This window comes from Condylostylus longicornis, unplaced genomic scaffold (genome assembly GCF_029603195.1).
Source record: "Condylostylus longicornis isolate FDR11 unplaced genomic scaffold, ASM2960319v2 ptg000135l, whole genome shotgun sequence".
Taxonomy (NCBI): domain Eukaryota; kingdom Metazoa; phylum Arthropoda; class Insecta; order Diptera; family Dolichopodidae; genus Condylostylus; species Condylostylus longicornis.
The window spans coordinates 15,097,258-15,120,613 of record NW_026578103.1 but is presented as its reverse complement, the minus strand read 5'-3'; the positions used below and the strand labels follow the sequence as shown (position 1 = coordinate 15,120,613).

The 23,356-nt window shown below is 23.2% G+C and overlaps 1 protein-coding gene across 7 annotated transcripts in view; it reads left to right on the top strand.

Moving 5' to 3' along the window:
- LOC129615297 (protein abrupt) overlaps positions 1-23,356 on the top strand; it is a 234,415-nt gene that overhangs the window by 48,005 nt on the left and 163,054 nt on the right. For 6 of the 7 annotated variants that reach the window (XM_055530430.1, XM_055530426.1, XM_055530427.1 and 3 more), the window contains exon 4: positions 10,004-10,017. The gene's annotated coding sequence lies outside the window, so the exon portion shown is untranslated. Of the gene's footprint in view, positions 1-9,605; positions 9,922-10,003; positions 10,018-23,356 lie in introns of those variants that run through there. The other variant, XM_055530428.1, reaches the window with a different exon arrangement.

Here is a 23,356-nt window from a genome sequence, read left to right as displayed (position 1 = left end):
TGTATAATATTTGGGATGGACGAATGAAATCAAATTATGTAACTACTATTAAGATTTTCATATTTTTCAATACAAATGTATATATTTTCTGTATTTAATAAAAGTACAATAATATATAACAATAAATTAATATATAATAATATATACTATAAATAGTGAATAATATTTAATTTTGTATGCTTTTACAGGTAGTTTTAATCTTTGTATTCATATGAAAATTGATTATTATCGCTACTATCAATTGAGGCTTACAGTAATTTTTTACTCAGGGGATAATCTTAATTACGCTTTTAATAAACATGCTGGTCTTTCATTTACATAATATTCTTGAATAGATATGGATTTTTTCACGATTTCATTATTTTTGCTTGCAAAATAAAAATTTCATATAATAAAGTATTAATTTGCTTTTAATTCAAAATGCAAAATTATTAAATATGGCTAATATTCTTACAAATTTTCGCGCAGAGTAGACGATAAAACAATATGTCCAAGCCAAAATAACCAGACAAATCACTTTTTTTGGAAAAATACAAAAACACTCTTAGAAATTTTTAAAATTTTTATTTCTCTTTATTCAAAACTAAAAATTTCAACTCTTCTAGATGAAAGGAAACGTATTTCTCACTTTCGAAAAGCAACGACTAACAACATGCATAACTAAGATAATAAACTTTACATCTGGCAATCTTAATTTATTTTATAATACAAATTTTAATACACTCAATGTACCACTAGTATTCGTTGTACCATTTTATTTATTTTTATATTTTCTTAATAATTTTTATACTTAACACAAGAATAAGTCAGCAAAATTATTATATTTATATATCTACTCAAAATACTATGTAAAATGCTATGAGCATTTTTCTGCTATATTATGTATAGACTAGATTACTAAAATGTACTTGTATACTACATATATAAAACACAGAAGAAAAAAAAAACAAAAAAACGAAAAAATAAATAACTTAACTTGGCATTCATATTTTCAAAATAATATAATGATGATGATAATGATAATCACGATGATGATGATGATGATGATGATGATTGTGATGACGATGATTATATGATGAGTCAAAAAAAACACATCCTAACATAAAGAGTATAAATGTTTAGTATTACTCTTAATAGAATAAAAATAATAAAAATAAAAAAGAAAATTTTTGTTTAACAAGAATAAGGAATCATGGACCAAACAGCCAAAAATATTCAAAGTTTACCAGTCATGAAGGAAAAAAAATACTGTCTTTTTTTTTTCTTTTTTTTCTTTTTCCTTTAATATTATATAAAATTAGAAAATGAACATTGAAGGAGAAGATTTTTGACGACGTTTATGTATACACTTACAAATATACGCACATACACACACGTATATTTTTTTGTATAAATAAGTGAATTTATTTGGAAAAAACAAAAATTGCAAGGATATACTCTGACTAGATGCCTTTATATACCAAGTGTATCAACGTTTGGTTTTAGAAGCAAAAATGAAAGCAGAAGAAATAAAAGCAAAAGAGGCATACCAGAAGACGAAGAAGATAAAAATTATTTTCGTTTTTGTTTTTTCTCTTTTTTTTTACAACTGGCGTCTTAACTTCTTTTGTTTTCATCATTATGTTCTCTCAGTTCATTTTTCTTAATTTTTTTTTTGTTTTTTATGCTTCGGTAAAACAAAAAAAAATGAAAAACGAAAATATGACAAGGATATACAAAGGATATGGTAGAGAGGATCATAATGACTGGCAATAGAATTTTTGAAGTAAAAGTAGTAGCACCAAAATAAAGAAAAAGAAAAAAATTATTTTAGAAGGATGAAGGAAAAACAAAAAAAAAAACTAAAACCCTGAGGAGAGTAATGAATTTTTTTTTATTATTTTTATTATTTTTTCTTCTCCTTTTTATTTCTTAAAGGTTTCTTCCTGGTCATTTAGAAAGCAAACGCAAAAACCAAATGAAAAATGAGAAATAATTTTTGTTTGCATATTCTTTAAGCAATTTTTATTTTTCTTTCTTCTTTTTCTTAAATTTTTTTGCTTTTTCTACTTTATTTAACAATTTTTTAACATTGAAACACTCTAAGAAAAAAAAAGGCAAGAATTTGGAATTTTAGTATGTACTTTTTTTGTTTTGTTTTTCTTGCCTTGAATTGCATTTTGATCCTTTTTCTTCATGGTTGCAATGTTTCTAAAGATGCCGACTTTCTTGTTTTTTTTTTTTTATTGTTTTCTCAAACCTTAGTTATTTTAATACCAGTCTTAATTTCACATACATTTATACACACGCATTATGAATTTTACTTTGACTTTTGATTTTTTAAGTGATATCCTGTCGTGAAAAGTCAGCTACTTTTATATGTTAAGAGAAAGACAATATGAAAATGGTTATTAGCAATTTAAAAATGACTTTTAATTTCATGATTTTTTGTTTCTTAAATTGTGAACGCTTAGTTAATTTTATTTCTACTTGTAAGGACTACCTATATTTATTTGATTTTTTTATATTAATAATTAAATTAGAAACAAATTCTTGATAGTATTTCGACAAAATTAAATTAAATATTGCAAATAATATAATAATAATTAAATAAAATTAATTTATGATGTATTAACAACGGCTATTATTCAAATAGAAATTAAATACCTAGGGTTTAACATTTATTTTACATAAAAACAAAGAAACAGAAAACTCAACTATTAAAATTTACAAAATTTCACATAAAATTTCATACAACAATTTATGTAAGAATGGGTAGTATTGTGTGGCAGTAGAAACCAGAACATCGCTCAGAAGATCTAACATTCAATTCTTCTTTGGAGGTAAATGTGCAAACTACATGATCACATACATACATGTATACATAAAATAAAGCATCTAAAATATAAAAATTTAGAATTACTTACATATATAATAAATTTTTGGAACAAAAAAATTTAAAATATTTGAATTTTCAAAATTATTTTTTTTTTTGTTTTCCACATTTTGTTAAAAATCTGTTTGGTATCTAAATGTGGAACTGTTTAAAACCAATTACTGTACGTGACAAATTCAAATAAATTTTTGACTAAAAATATTTTTATTGCAAAAAAAAGCATTTTTGTAAAAATTAAAAAATATTTTCATAAAATTTATGTCCTTTTTTTTTAATTTTATATTAGTTAATAAAATTTAAAAAAAATGTGTACATATACGAGTATGCAGGTTTGTACATTTATGAAGAAATTTTCACAAAAATTGTGTACAATAATTGAAATTATTTTGTAAATTTAAAAAATTACACCAAATTAAAAAAAGGATAAAAAAATCACGTTCATATGTTTCGTATACATACAAAAAAAAAATCGTCCTTTTTTTCAATTCAGTGCTCACGTAATATCATTTAACATGTACTATAGGTAGGTACAACATTTTTTTATAGGTACACACAATAATAATTAAAGCTGGTGCATATCATAGGTACCTACTCGATTACCCTGAATTATAACGCATTCCGTATTATAGTTTTCATCACATCACTTCACTTTTTTTCTTCACACACATTTATTATTAAAAGTCATCTTCTAAATCCTTAAGGATTACACACGTATTTTTATTTCTGTTTCTTTTCAGAAACCTTTTATAATAAATTTATGTTCGAAAGTGCGTGCACAAACATAACATACATGAATACAAGTACATTATATGTACATATATATTTTAAATTTCAAATACTTTTGGTAAAAATTTATAAAGGTGGCTCCATGATGGAAGAAATCAAAAAAGGAATCCTGAACAATAAAAGAGGAAAATAAAAAAAATATAAGTACACAATTTTAAACGGTCAAATAATAAAATACAAAAGAAAATATAAAATTAAAAAGGTAATGAGAAGAAAATGCATTGAAAAAAAAAAACAAGAAACTTTTTAAAAAAAATATTTATTTTGTTTTTACCTGTAATTTTAATTCAGGTGTAATCACTCAAAATTTAACCTTTAAACAATTATACACAAAAAAAAATGTGTTGTGTCAAACTCGTTGTAAATTTTTATATTAAAAGAAAAAGTATACGATTTTAGGTTTCATAAGATGCTTAGGATTTATGTTTATGACTCTATATGTTATACTACTTATAATATGTACTTAGAATTGGAGTAATTCTTGAAAGTGTTAAAGTTACTCGAATAAGATCTGTTGCATGATTTTTTTTTGGAATATCTAGCTAAACACTTCTCTTTTAAATAAACGAAATATTTCATAAATTGCTGTAGCAATGTAAAAATTTTCAGAAAAAAATTACTCAAATTTTTAATCTTTTAAAATAAAGAACTTTTGAATGATCTCGAGCTATGAATATTATAATTAAGCTCTGTGCATAGCCGATCAATAAGTAAAATAAAATTGCGGACTGTTTTAAACAAATTGCTCAGCATACATGAATAATTTGCCACAACTAGTGCAAATGTTATAATAGTACCAAAACTTTTCTAAAAAAAATAAAATAAAAATATTAAATTAAAATTATTTCAAATGTAATTAATTATTTTCAAAGATACTTTTATGTTATATCAAAAAATTACTCAATTTGAATTTGTTATAATATGAACAATAATTTCTTGAAAATTTGTACGGGCACACACATTTCATTCGGTTTGTTTAATTCATTATTTTCATATTAATCATTAAATTACTAATAATTTTAAACAAAAATTCAGGTCAATCATGTTCAATAGAATCAACCATGTCTTCTTCATATTTTCTCACATTTGTATGTTAAACTATAAATTACCTAAACCCTCTTATCCTAGCATCTTTAACAAAAATTTTTTAGCAAATACTTTTATGTGCCTTTTTTGATCGGGTGATAGAAATCAATATTATTGATTTCTTTACAAAAATATACTAAATTCTTATAATTTACTTATTTTTAATGCACATCCATACATACATTACACATGAAATGTTCAATATTTCTAGGTAAAAATAAAAATCTAAAATGAGAAGAAAGAAACGCGCAAGTGTGTCGCCTTCTTCCTCTTAGCTCAATAGAAATTTATAAAAATTGCATTCTTTATAATAAAAAAAAATGATTATTGGATAGTTAAAATGTTCGTTATAAGAATAATTTCTCCTTCAATTCTAATCTTATCAGAGATATAGGCACACATATATAATAAGTAAAAACGTACAGAAGAAAAAATATTTTCTTTTCGGATTAAATTTTTATAAATTTCTTCCTGATTTCCAATTTGTTTTGTAAAACTTATTCTTATACAGCATACATACATACATAAAGGACTATTACATAGCACGTAATATAAATGAATTTCAATAAATATCCATTTTTTTCCCGTTGTGTTAACAATATTATGCTTGTTGCCGTTTTTAAAATAAAATATTTAAAACGCTTATTAAGAAAAAAAAAATAAGACAAGAACCAAAAAATTATGTTCAATGTACAATTCTTTTTTAATACGATTTATTTTTATTTCAGGACGGACACTAAAGAGCATCCTATGTACATATGCATCTTTACTCATTATTAAAAAATATGCTAAGTGACAAGTACTTCTCCTTTAGTTTTTATTATTATTACTGGTTATAATAACAAAATACTTGTATGTATAGTTAAATATGTATATTACTTGTATATATAAATAGGACACCGAAATTTCATTTTTAAGAGTGCCATTTTTCTTATTCGTAAGACCGGGTCTTTACATTTATACCTTTATTTCAATTGCAACAAGAGATATTAATAGACATAATAAGCATATATATATTTACTTAGGCATACATAGAATTATACTTATATGTACTTATAATATTTAGTTGATTATTATTTTAAAATTTCATACCTCTTGTTATACTATTAATAGACCCAGCCAAAAAAAAAAGAATACGTTAATGTAATCAAACAGAAAAAGGGAAAGGTCCTTTTTCGTTTTGAAAAATTTTATTTATTTTCTGCAAATTACTTTATAAATATTGACTATTTTAAATTTTTTATTATTTTATGTATTTATTTTGTGCATAAATATGTACGTAAATTATGCCCTTTATAATTTGTGTAATTCTATTTGGGTAGGAACATGACTATAAATGAGAATAGTGAGTTAGTGGGGAAAGTATAAAGTAAGTTAATTGGCCTCTAAAAGGCTTTTGATAATTTTAAAATAAAAGAAATGTGTCAAAGAAAACACATTAAAATTTCTGATGCTATAGTTACTTAAATGTCTAGGCATCCTCAATGAAGTTTTAATAAGGTCCTTTTACAGCATACTCAGTATCAAACGATATTTATATTTCTCGCAAGTAACATGCAGCATATACAATTCGACATACACATTGGCCTTTTCTAAACCCTTGCTGGATGTCCTCGTTCCGTAACATTTTAGGATTCAACTAAGCGAACTTGTTATATTTTTTGATGAAAAACCTAAAATTATACAAATTATTTGGGCAATTATTCAAACTAAATATATGTATGTACGTTGGAACCTCGCTATCTAATTAAAATTAAAATTATTCTCGTAGCATTTTCTTAAATTTTTTATACATACTTAAAACCCATTAAGAAAGACATCTAATTGTTTAAATTTACTGTTAGCAAGCGAAAAACGCACGTATTACTATTCTTCTTTTTTTTTTTAAACAATAAATTTAATTAACGGTACAAAACTTTATTTTTTATCAAAAACTTTTATGCAAACAAAATTTTTTTCGTAAGGTTAAAAATGTATTAATCGAAGGTAAAAATACAAAAAAAACAACAAAAACTAGAAATTGATTAAATCGCAATTCAATCGATAATAAAAATCCGAAATTATAAAAATCGTGGGTAGGTAGTTAAAATCTCTTAAAAAGTAATTAAATTTTAAAATTGATTTCAAAATAGGTAACATTTACTTACCCGCCATATTTCTTCAATTTCATACTATTACTTTCAGTGCTATGAAAAGCATAAAAAATTAACTTAAAACACACTTTCAAATATTTAAATGCCTTAATTAACGTCTCGATATTACTAAAATGATTAAAAGTACGCCATTTCATTTTTGCTTCATGTATGGTGGTATTTTATATTTTTATATATCTACGATATTATTTCACAATTTCTGGTTGTATCTTCGATAATTAAATCTGGTATTTTTAACTTAAAATTAGTGAAAATTACGAAAATTACAAAAGTTAATCAGAAAACACAATCCACACCAGAATATCAAAAAAAACTGTTAGGTATAAGTGTTGACATTTCTAAAAGAAAAGTTAATTTATTGTTGAAGTATTTGTCAAAATCGAAGAACAAAATGAATTTAATAATTAAGCGAGTTTACAATGCACATTTCATTAAAGCAATTAGAATAACAACCATAGAAATTTAATTCCAACATCTACAATTTGAGAATCTCAGCTATCTAAAAACCGAGCACTTGTCAAATTATTAATTGAAGTGAAGCGATTGTCTCCCTTTATATTAATATATGTATGTACATAAGTATTAACAGGCACATTTACCCTTGAAATACTCTTTCTCTTATATCACTTTGCAATATTCTAGTGCGACCTAAACTAAAAACTAAATTGTCAATTTTGGTAGCAAAATCTTGCTAAATTTAATAATTTTTAGATATAAATTATAATCAACTACTTGAGCGAGTTCGAAATTTAATATGAACCAAATATTTTGCGATTACATAATGACAATACTCTTTCTATCAAATTGCCAAAAGAAAATAATCTGATTCTGAATCGAAATCTGAACATACACATAATTTATTTTTGACAGTTATATTGATTATATAATTGAATTCGAATTCAAAGTGTTAAGTCAAGTCAAATTAAATATTTAAAATTTGTTATAAATGCTAAAAAGGTATGAATAATTTTATATGAAGCAATATAGTGGCAAAAAAAAAGCAAAAAAAATTTACCACAAATCACTTATATCTGCGCTCTCTACTTAATTATAACGTATTAGCTTTACCGTACAAAATAGTGCGATATGTATTTGCGTCACAGGTCAATGATTTATTTTGATATTTTATTGTGCTGCTTTTGTTTCGAATTTTCGTATTAATTGTTACTAACTTAACGCTCATCTGCATAAAAAAACATCAAGTTTAAATCTCTTTCGACTTTTATTTATTTTTGATAAATTTTTTTTTTTTGCTTTTTTATCAAATTTTTTACTCTTAAACGGCTGTCTTAATCTTTTCTTATTTTTTTTATTTATAAATATGTATGTTTATACGTATAAATATATTTGCAAATGAAATCTTCAAAATAAAGTTACGACTTGTACATATATACGACTATGTATGTTTTTTTGTGTAGGTCTATGTATTAAATTTAACTTTTGTAAAAAAAACTTCAAAAAAAATCTCTGTTTTAAACGCTACATACATCTTCATCGCACCTAATGTTATGAGAAATTTAATGACCGAACGCCATCTATGTATATATATTCGACGAATATTTTTTTTTCAATATTTTATCGCATTTTTTTGACATTTAAATGGCGATGATGATTGTTTAATATTGAAAGTATATTATTTCGTTAGTTTTTGTAATTTTTTTTTGCATTAAAACTACTTAAAATATAAATTTAATGCAAAATCTACATATACTCTTAATTATAATTTGGAAAGTTTCTCATATTTCTTTTGTTTGACCGATGATTATGGGTAATTCCGAAATTTTTCAATGTTTAATGTTTGGATAACGCATTATTTTTTTTCTTTCAAAACGTACATATAATAGTATTTAAAATTTCTCAATAAAAAATTAAAAAATTTGAATTAATTGACATTCAATAAAATTAATTGTTTGGAAATTTGAATTTTTTACTTTTCTCTTAAATGGAATACTATGATGTAAGCTGCTATGTGTATATAACAAAAGAAGCCCCATTAAAATACATTTAAGAAAAAACGAGTTCATTTTAAATTGTTAGTTTTTTTTGAGATATGGAAAACGTTAAAAAGTTTTAATTTTAAATATTTTTGTTTTCGATTTAATGGAAGAAATTTTTCTAAATTATGATTTTCACATTTTTGGTACACGAGGTCGGGTAACGTAAGGCAAGTTTATTCAATTCAAAAGTCTTATTAACGTTATAAATGTTATTCCTAAGAAAATTTGACAGATTAATTTTTATTGATATTTATACAGATTATATTTTTAAAACTCATATGATTTAACAATTTACTTTTTTAGTATAAGAAATAGAAATGAAAATAATCAATTGAGATTACTAGAAAATATTTCCTAAAATATAATTTTAATTAACTCATCACGAAAATATAAAGTACTTTTTATTATACATTGCAAAATTTTTTAGACGGAATATATTAAAATTGAAAGTCAGTTGTTATTTTTATATATTAGAAAATGATTTTTATATTGCAATGTATATTTGACATGCCTACTAACCTGTTTATTACTTGTTTGGTTGTTGGAACGTTGAATTCTTGTTGATATTTATGCCAAAGCTCACAAGCTACAGTACACTATAGAACACGACTGACAGCTACAGTATTTTGTCGGCTGACAGAAATAGAATTTTTATCAGCCGATGTATAAACGCAACAATATTTGACGCAGTATTAAATATGTTTCCAGTTTCGGTGCTACCGTTCAGGTTGAAATAGTGCAAGTCATTTAATTATAAATTACTTGAACGAAATTTAGTTCCTATTTTAAAAATTCTTATTTTAACATAAATTTCGAAATTTTATTAGTTTTGCAAAAAAAATATGAGTGCAAAGCCGTAGGAAATACAAATTTTATTTTTCAAGCGCGTATATACAATACTTCACCAATTATAATCACAATCAAAGGGATTAATTATGAAAGCAAATCTTTAAACCAAGTGTTTTTATTAATTGCATTTTTAAACTGATGCCATTATTTGGAACTCAAGAAACTTGTCATAACTGTAACTATTTATAAGAAAATTTGAATTATGTACTTAAACTTAATTTAATTAATGCTTTACTAATATTTTATTTTTTTTTCAGCATCCATCATTAATGTAAGTACCTACCAAATTTTAGTAATACATGAAAAATTTGATATACAATGCAAGACGTACATACTTTATTTGCTACATTCACATTAATTAAAATAATATTTTTTTATTCCGAATTCATTTTGATAAATTCTTAATGGCTTTCTTAATTTGTAGGAACCATAATCTATCTTGTGAAAACATCCATATGTATTTATTGTATGTATTATACATATATTCAAAGATGTACATTTGTATATAGGTACGAGAGATTCATTTCTATTGTATTTTTGTAATATTGTGTAGGTAATATGAAACTTAAATTATAATTTTAATTTTTATGGTCAATCATTTGTTCAGCTGTTGTTCAATATTTTATAATGTATAATTGTTAGATTGCGCACCATACTGTGAATAATTCTTATTTTACAATACGTGATATTTATATCTTCTAAATTTAAGTACCTTCGTATGTACATATTTTGGTATTAGCTTGAATTTTTTTTTGTAAAATTTATCTTTTCCTATATTATTTTTTTTATATGTGCGAACATTCATAAGTACATATATTTTTATAGTCCTTTATTTTAAAATAAGCGTATGTTTAAATAAAGGAAAAAATTGGATTGTTGCACATGTTCGACAGGATATTTGTCATATACATAGGTACCCAAATAGATTTTTAATAGTATAAGAAAATAAAATATGAAAAAGGATATATGCGCAATGAAATTTTCAAAATTTTTAAGGTGTTTACATGAGTTTTTTTTTAATGTTATTTAATTTTCATTTTATAACACGGTATCTACCAACAAATTCATATGTAGATACATGAAATAATGACCTATTCAAATAAAAGAAAAATAAATTATTTTTTCAAATGTTCAAGTAAAATATTTACCTATAGTTTTTAAAAAGTACTTAAATATTAGAAGAAATTTAAAAATATTTTAGGTCACATTTCTTCACAAAATTCAGGTATCTATCATTTATACCTTAACTGTTATATGTACAAGAGAGCAACGCATTAGATAGGATTTTTCATTTCTAATATTTAAGTAAAATAATATTTGATTTTAATAGTAATAAAAATTTAATAATAATGTTTGTGTATTAGGAAAACAATAACATTTTATTATACAATAGAATTTGAAAATATATTTGCATTTTATGTTTTAGAATAACTTTATAAATACCTTTAAATCCGGGAAGTCCCTGTTTAATATTTGCATTAATATAAATACCTACATTAAAATAAATTAAAACCTGTTTTGTATACTTTTCAAAACTTATACAAACATTAAAAATAAAATAAAAAATCGGAAAAAGGAAACCATTCTAAATAATCACTTAAAAGAAATTTAATTAATTTAAATTTGAAAAAAAAAAAACTAAAATTTCACAAAATGAATATGTCAGAACGTGTTAATTTTAAAAATCAAAATAATTTTTATTTTTAATGCTCAAAAAAACATAAAATAAAACTGAATTTGTAAATACCAAAAAAAAAAAATCAAACCTTCTTTTACAACCTTCACCTGTTCTTCACCGCTTTAAATAAAACAAAGGCACCTAGGTACTTACATACATATGTATGTATATACAAAATTTGATTTTTATACCTGTCTGTATACTTCAATTATTGTACAAATAAATCTCCTCATATAAATATAAGTACAAACATTAAATATACAAAATTTTACCCATGAAATATGCACGGAAAATAAAACACAAATTAAAAATAAAAATATTAAAGAAAAAAAGAATTTCAAGAATGAAATAAAAATTACCAAATTAAACTCTTTACAAAAAAAAAAAAGAACAAAGATCTCAAAAAAAAATCAAAATTTAAAGTTGAATTGAACAACAAAGGAGTAAAAGATGAACTATATATTTTTCACATACTTGTACACATTACATACTTACACACAAACGAAAAAAATTCATAAAAATATATGAGTGAGTACGTTAACAAAAAAAAAAAAAATTATTATAAATAATGCAGCAGCAAGAACAGCACACACCATAAACAATAACAATAAAAATAACATAACCCTTTTCATAACAAGTTAAATGAAAATCAATCAACATTTTAACTTTGTATACTTATACCTCTACTTTAATAATTACGACTCAAATATATACATGTACATATGTGAATATATTAAATATCCATGTCAGTAACAGACGAACTCAAGCAAGCAAGCAAGCAAGCAAGCAGCAAGCGAATAAAGTAATAACAAAAGTAACAATCGTTGTTACCAAAAAGACATTCAATTTATACGTTATGTATGTACAAATATATATGAATTTCATGAAAGCCATAATTAAAATACAAAAAAAAAAGAAAACAGCAAAAAAATAATATTAACAGTAGAATAAACGCAAATATACAGTGCTATTACAATGACAATAATAACAATAATGATGACAATAAGAACATAATAATAACAACATATTACTTACTACGAGTACCATAATATAACAATGTAATACACAAACTCACGCACAAACTTAAATACCAATTTAATAAAAAAAAAATCATAAATAATGTTATACAAATTATTATAAGACTTCGAAAAAGAAGAATATTAAAACAAAGTATATGTTCCCCTTTTTGTTAAGTACTATTCTATATTATTGAACTTATATAAGTGAATGTTATACCATTAACCAACAAAATTCTTATATTACTATACAAAATTCTATATATTACACTTACCTACATTATATCAATTTTACATGCTTAAATTGTGTGTACGGATGTATGAATTCTGTCTGCCTTTATTATATTCTCATATCATAATTGTTGACATATGTTTGTATGTTCAGTGATTATACATACAACTTTTTACTTATATGAAAATAAACAGTTACCACGCTATAAACAATTACAATTATAATAATAATAATAAAGCATTTAACTACATTTTATTAAAACAATAATAATGTTAAGCGATTTCTTATGTCCATTATCCATCATGAGTGTATAACGCGCAAGAAAGACAAGGTAAAAATTAAAAAAGAAAAATAAATAATCATATAGTAAAAAAAAAACAAAAAAAAATTTTTTATACTTCACAGACAATAACGTTGAAATTTTTGTACGGGAGCGTAACTTTATTTTTTAGTATTTTTTTGTTATCCTTAAAACCAAAAAAAAAAGAGAAACTGGGAAGGTGTCAATGAAAATTTTTGATTTTTTAGATTATTTTAATTTAACTGACAACACATACAACAATGTCTAGATATTCGATTTATGTTTTGTATAAAATAACGAGCATAATAATTTGAAATTATATTCTCTTAGAGAATTTCGAAATATGACGTTGATTTTATGATATTGTGCAGCAAAATACTAATGTATAAAATTTTTTAGATATTTTAAAAATTTGGAAAATTTATCAAAATTTTGCATAAAACGAAAGAGGAGAAAACACATCCAGGCATTATTTGAAATCAAAAGTTGGTTAGAATGTGTCTAAATCGGAATTAAGAGTTTGGAGTAATTAAGATTGAAGATTTTAAGTATATGCTTTTACAGTATGTAAATTTTTGAAGAGTATTTTACTTACTTTAATTATAATACTTTAAAGTTGTCCGAATGGATCTAAATTTGAATACGTGAAATAAAAATTTATAGTACCTACCTTAATTTTATACCACTTTTAAGCATCTTTCCCAATTGTAACTGAAATACATATATTTTAAAACAGTATTCATAGCTTGCTTTATTATTGGCATAACATTGAATGGTATCCGAACTCAATATTTCGAATTTTCCAATTCTTTCTTATTACTAATTATATTATACAAAATGATAATAATTCGACCGTATAAAGAACCCGACGGAAGAAGGATATTATATCAATCCTTCTTGCAAGAAATTACAATAAATTCTTTAAAGAAAAAATGAAAAAAAAAATGTAACTATTACAGAATTCATCTTCTTCTCTTTTTCAATTTGAATTATTTACCTTTTCCACTATATAAAATATAGGTGTATACACACCACCGGACTCAATTAATCATGAATCATTTATAACGTATTTAAAAAAAAAAATAAATGGAACATACATTTACATATATCATAAAAAATTATATATTTACACACGTACCAATTTTAATCAATATATATACAATTTATATAGATATATTTCCACTTAATATAACCATATGATATAAGAACAATATACATACATGGGCACGTAATACTAAAAATAAAAACAATCTCCCTTTCCAATATTATTTATCATTATTGTCTGTTCTGATAGTCCGTTATTGTTCAATAAACGCCACATTGCAGCGCGTACACGGAATCGCGATCTTATTTATTAAATACAACATATTATGAATACTTTACTTTATACGAATAAGTATGTACTTGCTACGTATATTAACCATGTAGATTATTAACTAGACATGCATAATAAGTACTTGGTATACATTTATTTTCATATTATATTTTAATGTATATACATACATACATGTATAGATACATCCCGCGAAATGTATTTTTAGAAGGAGAGAAAAAGAAACAGAGCTATTAAAAATGTTTTTTTTTTTTTGTTTTTTGAATACTGAAGTGATTTTGACTCACGACAATGATCAAATCAAAGATTTTTTTAACAACAAAATAAAAATAATATGGAAAAAATATCAAAAAAGAAAAAAAATTAAGTAAAAAATGTGGTACAATAAAAGAAGAAGAACAAAAAACAAAGAAACAATAATGAAAGAAAATTAAAATTAATTTACACTAGACATACAATAATCAGCAGGACAGTGAGTGACTGAATGTTTCCTCCAATTTTTTTAACCAATCCTCAATATATATAGGCAATCTTGTTGGCCGTATGGTTGTTCTTGAGTACATACATATGTATAATAACAATATAAAAGTATGTGGCATTTGAAGCTATATTTAAAATATCAAATATAAATAGTAGATGTGTAAGTAGGTATTTTACATACATATATGAGATATTTATAATTGTAATTGTGTGCTATTTAAAGGGTACATCCCAATTGGCAATTTTTATTCACCCATTCCTTCGAAAACATTTTTCTCCTTTAAGTTATCATTTTCTTATTTTAAAAGAAAGCTTTAACTATAAATAAATTATGGAATTTGATCGTCTAATTCGAATTTTTTTTCTTTTTGAAACAGTAAACGTAGATCAAATGTTTTTTAGTATCAGGCAATTGGTATACATTTTTCTAATGGCTTAAATTACCGCGTTAAATTAGATGACCAAAATTACCTCGTTTTTTTGCTTCATTTTCTACAAAGAACTTAAGCAGCGAAGAAATTAAAGGCAATGAATTCGAAACAAGTTTCGACATTATGTTTCGATTTGCCAGATCTTCTCAATACTCGATTACTATATGATTATTTGAAATTGTTTCTTGGGATGTGATATATGCAAATGCACATCAACGTACATAAGTATGTGCTCACAAATTTTCCATACATATATGAACTCATATAAAAATAAGCAGTTAAAATAGGCACTTAATCGAATCCAAAACAGAAAAAAAAAATACCAAAAAAATGAGAATTAATGCCATACGATTTTTATGTTCATTTTATTTTTTAATTTTGCTTTTTTTATACAAAAAATACAAAAATTAAAATAAAACACTAAAAACATAATAAAACCAGTGAAAAATAAACGGAGATATTGTAATTGGTAACCATTTATTAGCAGTTACACACCTTATTTAATAGTTAAATACTAAAATTTATGTGTGTAACGATGTATAACACAAACTTAAACAATTAATTAATAGTTAGTCAGTCATTGAATCCTTTACGCATTTTACATACGTATATAATTGTACATAAAATAATAAAAAAAGAAAAATAATTAACTTTTGAAAACGCATACAAACATATTAGAATTAATACACAATCGCATATATATACGTACCTATATACATACATAAATATGCTTGAAGAAGGTAAAAACAAGAAGAAAAAGGAAGAAAATAATCAGACATAGAACAACAAAACTATTTATTCTAATTGACCCTTAAATTTATTAGACATTTTCCAAACGGATAATTTTAGAACGTTATTCGCGATGTCCATGTGTATGTACGTATGTTTGTATACATGTGTGTATATCGTAATATCATAGGTGAATAAAATATACGACCAAAAAAAATTTTTTAAACGGTAATTGGGGATTTTTTTTTTCATTTTCCTATTTTTTTTTTTTTTTTACAATTAATTGTAAGAATAATCTAAAAATTGAGGGTATAAAAACATAAAGGGATAATTTGTTTACTTATCTTTCATTTTGGACATTTTTAATTTGATCGTAAGTCAAGGTGAATTGTTTTATAAAATAAAAACAGAAATAAACTAATTGTTTTCGCATACTAAAAAAAAAAAAAATTGAAGGTACATTGTTTTTGTTTTTCTCCCTATCTTTTTCCAATTAACTTTCCTTTTAAATTCTAGTCGATACAGCACAAATTTTAATTTCTCATTAAATTTTAGTATTAAGTAATGTTTATAAAAATGTGTGTATTTATGTATGTGTAAATAGACCTTAAGCTTAGTTATATGTATGTATGTATGTAAAGTGAATAAAACTATTTTAATATGAGTAGATTTTATATATAAGATAAGTGAGAGAGTAATTTTTTATTATTTCAAATTAAGTAAAAGTATATAAAATTCGTGTTTTATTTAATAAATCTTTGTACGTAAATGAGTATCTGTCATATATGCTATTTATAGTACATTATATGAAAATTTCCCTTCTTGACACCATAAGACTAATATCAGATTGATTCTATAAACAGTGGGGTTTTTTTTTAAACTAATTAAACGATTTTATTTTAAATTAAAAACAACAAAACAATATGGATTTTTGGTCTTACAAAAAATTTATAATTGCATTATGTTAAATCTAAATGGACTTATAATATCGTAAAATACTCATATGATCTTAAATGAACTAATATTACTTATCATGACATTATTTGCAACTTATAGGATATGGTAAGACACAACTTTTAAATATATTGTCGTTGAATAAAAATTATATAAAATTTAAGAGAATTTTTCAACAAATCTTTTTAAAATACTTATATTTTGAACATGATTTTGTAATCATGTCATTGCGTATAGTAAAAAATTAAGCATCTTTGCTAAGTTCCAAACATTTTTTCAATTCAGTTCAATTTTTAAAAATTTAATATAATATGCGGACACACGTAAAAAATGTAAAAAAAGAACATTCCAAGGAAGAGTAAATTTAAGCTTTATAACTTGTTTAGAAGTGAAAATAAAGCACAATGTTCTTCATATTATATTTTGTTTGTCTGCACCCATAAAATAAAATCGCCGAATTATAAAAACCAATATTAATTTAAAACATTAAGTTAGATACTCGTTTTACGACTATAATTAAAATTTAGTCTGAATCCATATTTGAATTATTTAAGTATTATTTTATTTTCGGTAAATATAGGACACACAAATACGTATAATTTTATTATTGGGAATTAAAACAAATGAAGAAGATAATTCCGGCAAAATCACTGACAAAAAATTTCATTAAAGTATACAACTGAATTTTCATAAAATAATTGGAAATTTCAAAAAAAAAATCAAAATAATTTTGGTTTAAATATAAAAAAAATAATCAAATGCAAATGAAGCATTTTGTAAATGAATGTTAATATAAATATAAAATAGTGAAACTGTTAAAAATAAAATTGATTAACTTATAATTTTGAAAATTTCCGACTATTAGTTCAATGATATTGGCCGTGACAAGCATCACAAATTTAACTTGTATAATGCACTCATTAGAATCATGTATGTATGTCATGTCCTTGTATAAAATGCGTATTCTAATCTTAGCAACTCCGATTTTGAAAAGTTTATTAAGGCCAATTAAAATTACAAAATGAAATTTGTAATACTTACGTATAATGTCATAGAAAGGATATAGAGAAAATTTAAAAATAATTATAATTTAACGGAATTCTAAAGAGTTTACAAATATTTCAATTTCTCGTTATTTTCAGCAAGTTCAAATTATGTTAGAAGCAAAAAAAAATCAAAAATTCTTAATATTGTACTTGCTAGGTGCATTTATTGGTGGTATGTTCCCACATATTTATACTGTTAGTCTTATTCAATTTTATTTATTGATAATCTCCTTATACACCTAGGTACATAGGTAAGAGATTTTTTGTATTTTTATAGAAAAATTAAGTTTTTTTCGTAATTCATTGTTTTTATTGTTTTTTTTTTTATTATTTTTATTATTATAATTATTTTTCTTATATATTAACGATTACACAAATTTTCGGTGAAATTCTTTAACTGTTATGAAACGGGTATAAAAATTTTACGGAAAAAGAATTAAATAATTATGTGAAGTTAACATGCGACACCCTTAAAACAATTGAGTTTAATTATGATTTTACAGTTGTCACGAGTTGATAAAAATAAATAAAAAATAAACAAAAAAAAAGAAACAGAACCAAATGATAAAAAGAAAGAAATTCAACAGAAAAAAAGAATTTATTCTTTTCGACTGCAATACACAAAAAATTTTCAACTTGAAAGTGAAAAATTCTTAATTTTTTATTGTTGTACCTAAATGTGTTATAATAAAACGGAAAACTTTTAGTATCAAAGATTTTCAAAATGTAAAATTTATTTAATTTTGTTGTCTTAATGTTTTAAAAAAATCTTGTGATTTGATGTTCAATTTATTGAAAATAATTATTAAATAGAATAAATTGTACGCTTTAGGAGAAATCCAGTAGATCTAGTTGACAAAGTGTTTGTTCGATCAACTATAATGAAGCATGTGTAAATCTCTTACTAAAAAGTATTTAAGTATTACCTCGAATATTTTTGCGACTTCAAGTCCTTCGGAATTTCCCTCTATTTTTTATTTAAAGTCTTGTCGGTTAAGGTTTAAAAATGTCGCTTACGTTAGAAGAGATACATGAAGAGAAAGAGGAAGCAACTTGCAGTGTTACCGTCTAGTTAATAAACATAATATTCTTAAAATAATTTGTATAAATATTTAAAAATGTATTATGGATACAAAACTCAATCAAATATTAAATTGTGAATATAGAAAATTTGGAAAACACTGACAATGTTATTATAATAAGAAAATATTGAAGAAAAAATTAAATAAGAAATTATATGTATATATATAATATAACACGTACATTATATTATATACACAAATAAACATACACATGCATAGATTTTTTTTTATTATTTTTTAATATAATGTTAACGTTTGTCGGTGCGGACATAACAATTTGCCCAAAGTAAATATCTTTGTAATATACAGCTAAAAATGTTAATTTTCATGTTTTATTTGTTCACAATATATTTTATGCCACTCTCATATTAATAAATATATGGAATATACATACTTGTATATAACAACAACATTATATTTTCGGTATAGCATTATTAATAGTGAGTGTTTATGTAAATACTTATATTCACATATTAATAACTAGTACATTCATGCATATACAATGAATAGTAGTTATATGTTATACGTGAGTATAAAAAGGTGTTATACGTACAATATCCAAGTACAACCAACAATAATTTGAAAAAGACTCTAGAAACTCAAAAAAGTAAGAAAAATAAAAAAAAAAAACTTTATTATTTCTTATTATTGTAATTCACATTAATATATATATGTATACATACATATATACAGAAATAAATTCACATACAAGAATACCGTTCACATACAAGAATGCATGGTGTGTTTCGTTTCCAAGCGCTCTAAATGCACTGCGAATTCAAATTTTTTGAATTTTAAATTTGAAATCTAAAAAAATTATAACTAGTGCCAATTAATTAGGAAGTCCTTGCTCTAAGCTTTCGAAATTATGTTTAATTCTGTGTCCATTTAATATTAGAACAGAGTCATACTTAAAATTTCAAAAAGTAAAAAAAAATATTGTTATGGTTTATTTTACACTCCCGTATCTCAGAACCTGTTCAGCTGTAAACATTATTTCTATACAAAAGTTTTGGCTCCTCATGAAGATCTATATCGTCGTTTATAGTAGTACACTCAGAATCGAGGCAGCCTGTATATTATGTAGTACATTTAATATACGCTGTTTGTATATGAAGGAAAAAAAAAATATCCTCCACCGTTAATATAATTTTTTTTTCTCGGTTTTCGTGTTTTATTTATAAAAAAAAAATATGGAAAAAAAAAATTCTTTTTTTATTTATTTTTTTATTATTATTTTTTCTGTTACTTACTGGTATAATGTGCGGTGTGTAGTACTGCCAGATACCTTAGGTAAATTCCTACATAAATATCTTAATATTAATGTTATTTTATGTGTTATGTGTATTATAATAATGTTACACACAATAAGCTAGACACCTAAAAAACAGAAACTGAAAAAAAAATGTAAAAAGAATTGTTACTTTTCTGTTTTTTTTTTTGTTCTTCTTCTTCTTTTAACAATATACACATATTTTATTTAACGTCCTTATTTTTTTTTTATTTTTTTTTTTTGCTGATTTAAGGATATATACGATGGTACAATGGTAATTTAACATTTTCATAATAATATGATAATTTATATATATGTATGTATGTTAATATGTGTATTCTATCCTATATAGTTTTGTATAACTTATTTAGTTTAGTTTTTCAGTATTAATTTATATTTTCAATATTATTATTGCACTGACATACACAGAATAAATTAACATTTCATTTAATCGCTAACAATTGTCTGGATTTTGTTCTATTTTTTTTTTTGTCTTGATTACAACAATTTTATTTAGTTACAATATAAATTAGAAAAAATTTATACTCACATTCATAAATATTATATACATTCATATACTTATATATTTTTATATTTATGTGACAGTATATAAGGATCTGTTTAGAAAATGAATGTTGTAAGTTCTAAGTAGAACAAGAAGAAATTTTTATATTATTCTTAATACATACTCGTAGGTATATAATATAAAGGGCAAGTATAATATTATTGTGTATTAATAGTTTTGTTTTAATTTCTTTAGTTTTCATTTAAAAAAATTCTAAATTTAGATTATTTTTGTTTTTAGTGTTACTTATTGTAATTTTTATAATAATTTTGTTTATTTCGTTAAATTAAAATCACAGACATTTTTGTACAGAGTGATTCAGTAATCAGTGACATAATATATACCTTCAATTAGGGCATCAAAAATGAGTAAAATTGACACCTAGTTCTGAACAAAACTCTTTTTGATCCTCTAAACAGGGAGATAGATTTTTTTTCTCTTAATTATGGTATACGTTTTGTCACTGATTACAAAAAAATATATGATTAAAATTTATTTTTAGATTTTAATATTTAGGTTTTGTGTATATCGCACCTATAGGCTTATCGAGTCATAACATAGAATATCATAAAAAATTAGAAAATAATGCAAGTATAAGATTCCAATTAGATGCATAAAACACACGTGTATAACATTCTAAACATGTATCACTCTTGTTGTATTGAAAATGGTCTCAAACAAATCAGCCTTATGCGTAAAGGAAAAGTTGAAACAATATTGTAGTTACTTATATTGATTCCGGTAGATGGCCTTACTTTTTGTATTAGAAATAAACGTGTAATCATCAATAATTTTATTTATAGATTTTACTACTCTAAAATGCGATTTTTATAACAAATAGACTTTAAACTTAACTTAGTTAACTTTTCTAGAACAATTTAGAGTTTCATATTTTTATAAATATAATTGAGTGAATTATACAAACGCTATGTGACAACACGATATTCGCATTTTCTTTTACTTTATTCTACAAATTATGGTATTATTAAAAAAATATGTCAAATATGAATTGATTTTTTTTTTTTTAAAACAACTAATATATTTTGACTTTCTGGAGTCTTCGTAAATGCATTTTTGCCACATTGATTTTATTGGAAATGAATATTATATTTAAGAGACACACTCATTTGAAAATATAACAGTTTTGTATACTTTAAAATTATTAGTACATTTTGACCTTAAAAAATGATACTTAACAGTTCTATGTAACAAATATTGTATAAGTAAGAGAAGTCTCAGGCGAAACTTATATACACGGTCAAAAGTATTAAATTCTAAGAAGTCTTTCTTCTAAATTTTTTTAAAATTTAAATTCAGTTCAATATGAATTGAGTTATACAGCTATTTGTATACATAAATGTAGGTATACATGCATTATATAACAATATTATATTATATTCTTTGATTCACTTAATATTAATTAAGTTACTGATAAACAATTATGAAATATTGATTGACAAATTTTAAAAAAAAAACAAAAATGATTGCTTCACATAAACATTAAATTATCAAATCAAAAAAAAAAAAATATTTTCTCACGGTTATTAAATTTTTTTTTATTCATTTCATATTTTGTTTTATTAAATTGTAAACATTAAGCTTTGATAGAATTAAAACCTTTTAATTTTGCCTTTTAAATGTACGAGTATAATTATTAAAAAAAAATATATAAACAATAACAAATTCTGGATTAATTTTCAATCTAAAAATAATTATATAAACAAAATTTTTACAATAATATTTAGGGGTGAAAATTATACCAGAGCTAAAACAAGTGCAAATATACTCGTACTTATAATAAAGAAACAAATTTTATAAATTATAAATTGTTATACGAGTTCTATGAAGTGAGAAACTTCATCTTATCGCTTACAAATCGCTTACAAATCAAATTTTAAAAATTTATCAAACTTCAACAAATCAAGTTTAAAAAAATATAAAATTTCAGTAAAAGCGGAAATTCTTTTAATATCAAATTAGTTTTTTTTTTTTTTGCATTTTCAACAATAGTATTTTGTTCATTAATAAACAAAAATAAATATTAATTGATCTAATTGTTTCTATATATAAAAATCAAGTATAAGTAAAAGTTATTTTAAAGCAAAAATAAAAAAAAAATAATTGAATTTCTTTTTATTTAATCTCATTGAATTTTAATTAAGCACAAAAAAATTTGCTCACATTTTTTATAATATATTTTAGTTAAATTAGCAACAAAAATAAAAAAAAATCATTTGTTCTGTTCTAGTTTTTTTTTGCCCAATCAGCAGCATCTTTTGCCCTGCGTACGCAACTTAATTTATACTAAATCTCAATATAAGACCATATACGTGTATATTCATAATATGTGTATGTGACTATTCTAATTGAATTATGAATTATAAATTTTATTCGTTTAATCATCTAAAATACTTACTTATACATATATTTGTAATATATTAAAGAAGAAATTTATTTATGATTTGAAGGGGCGCTATATATAGTGTGTTT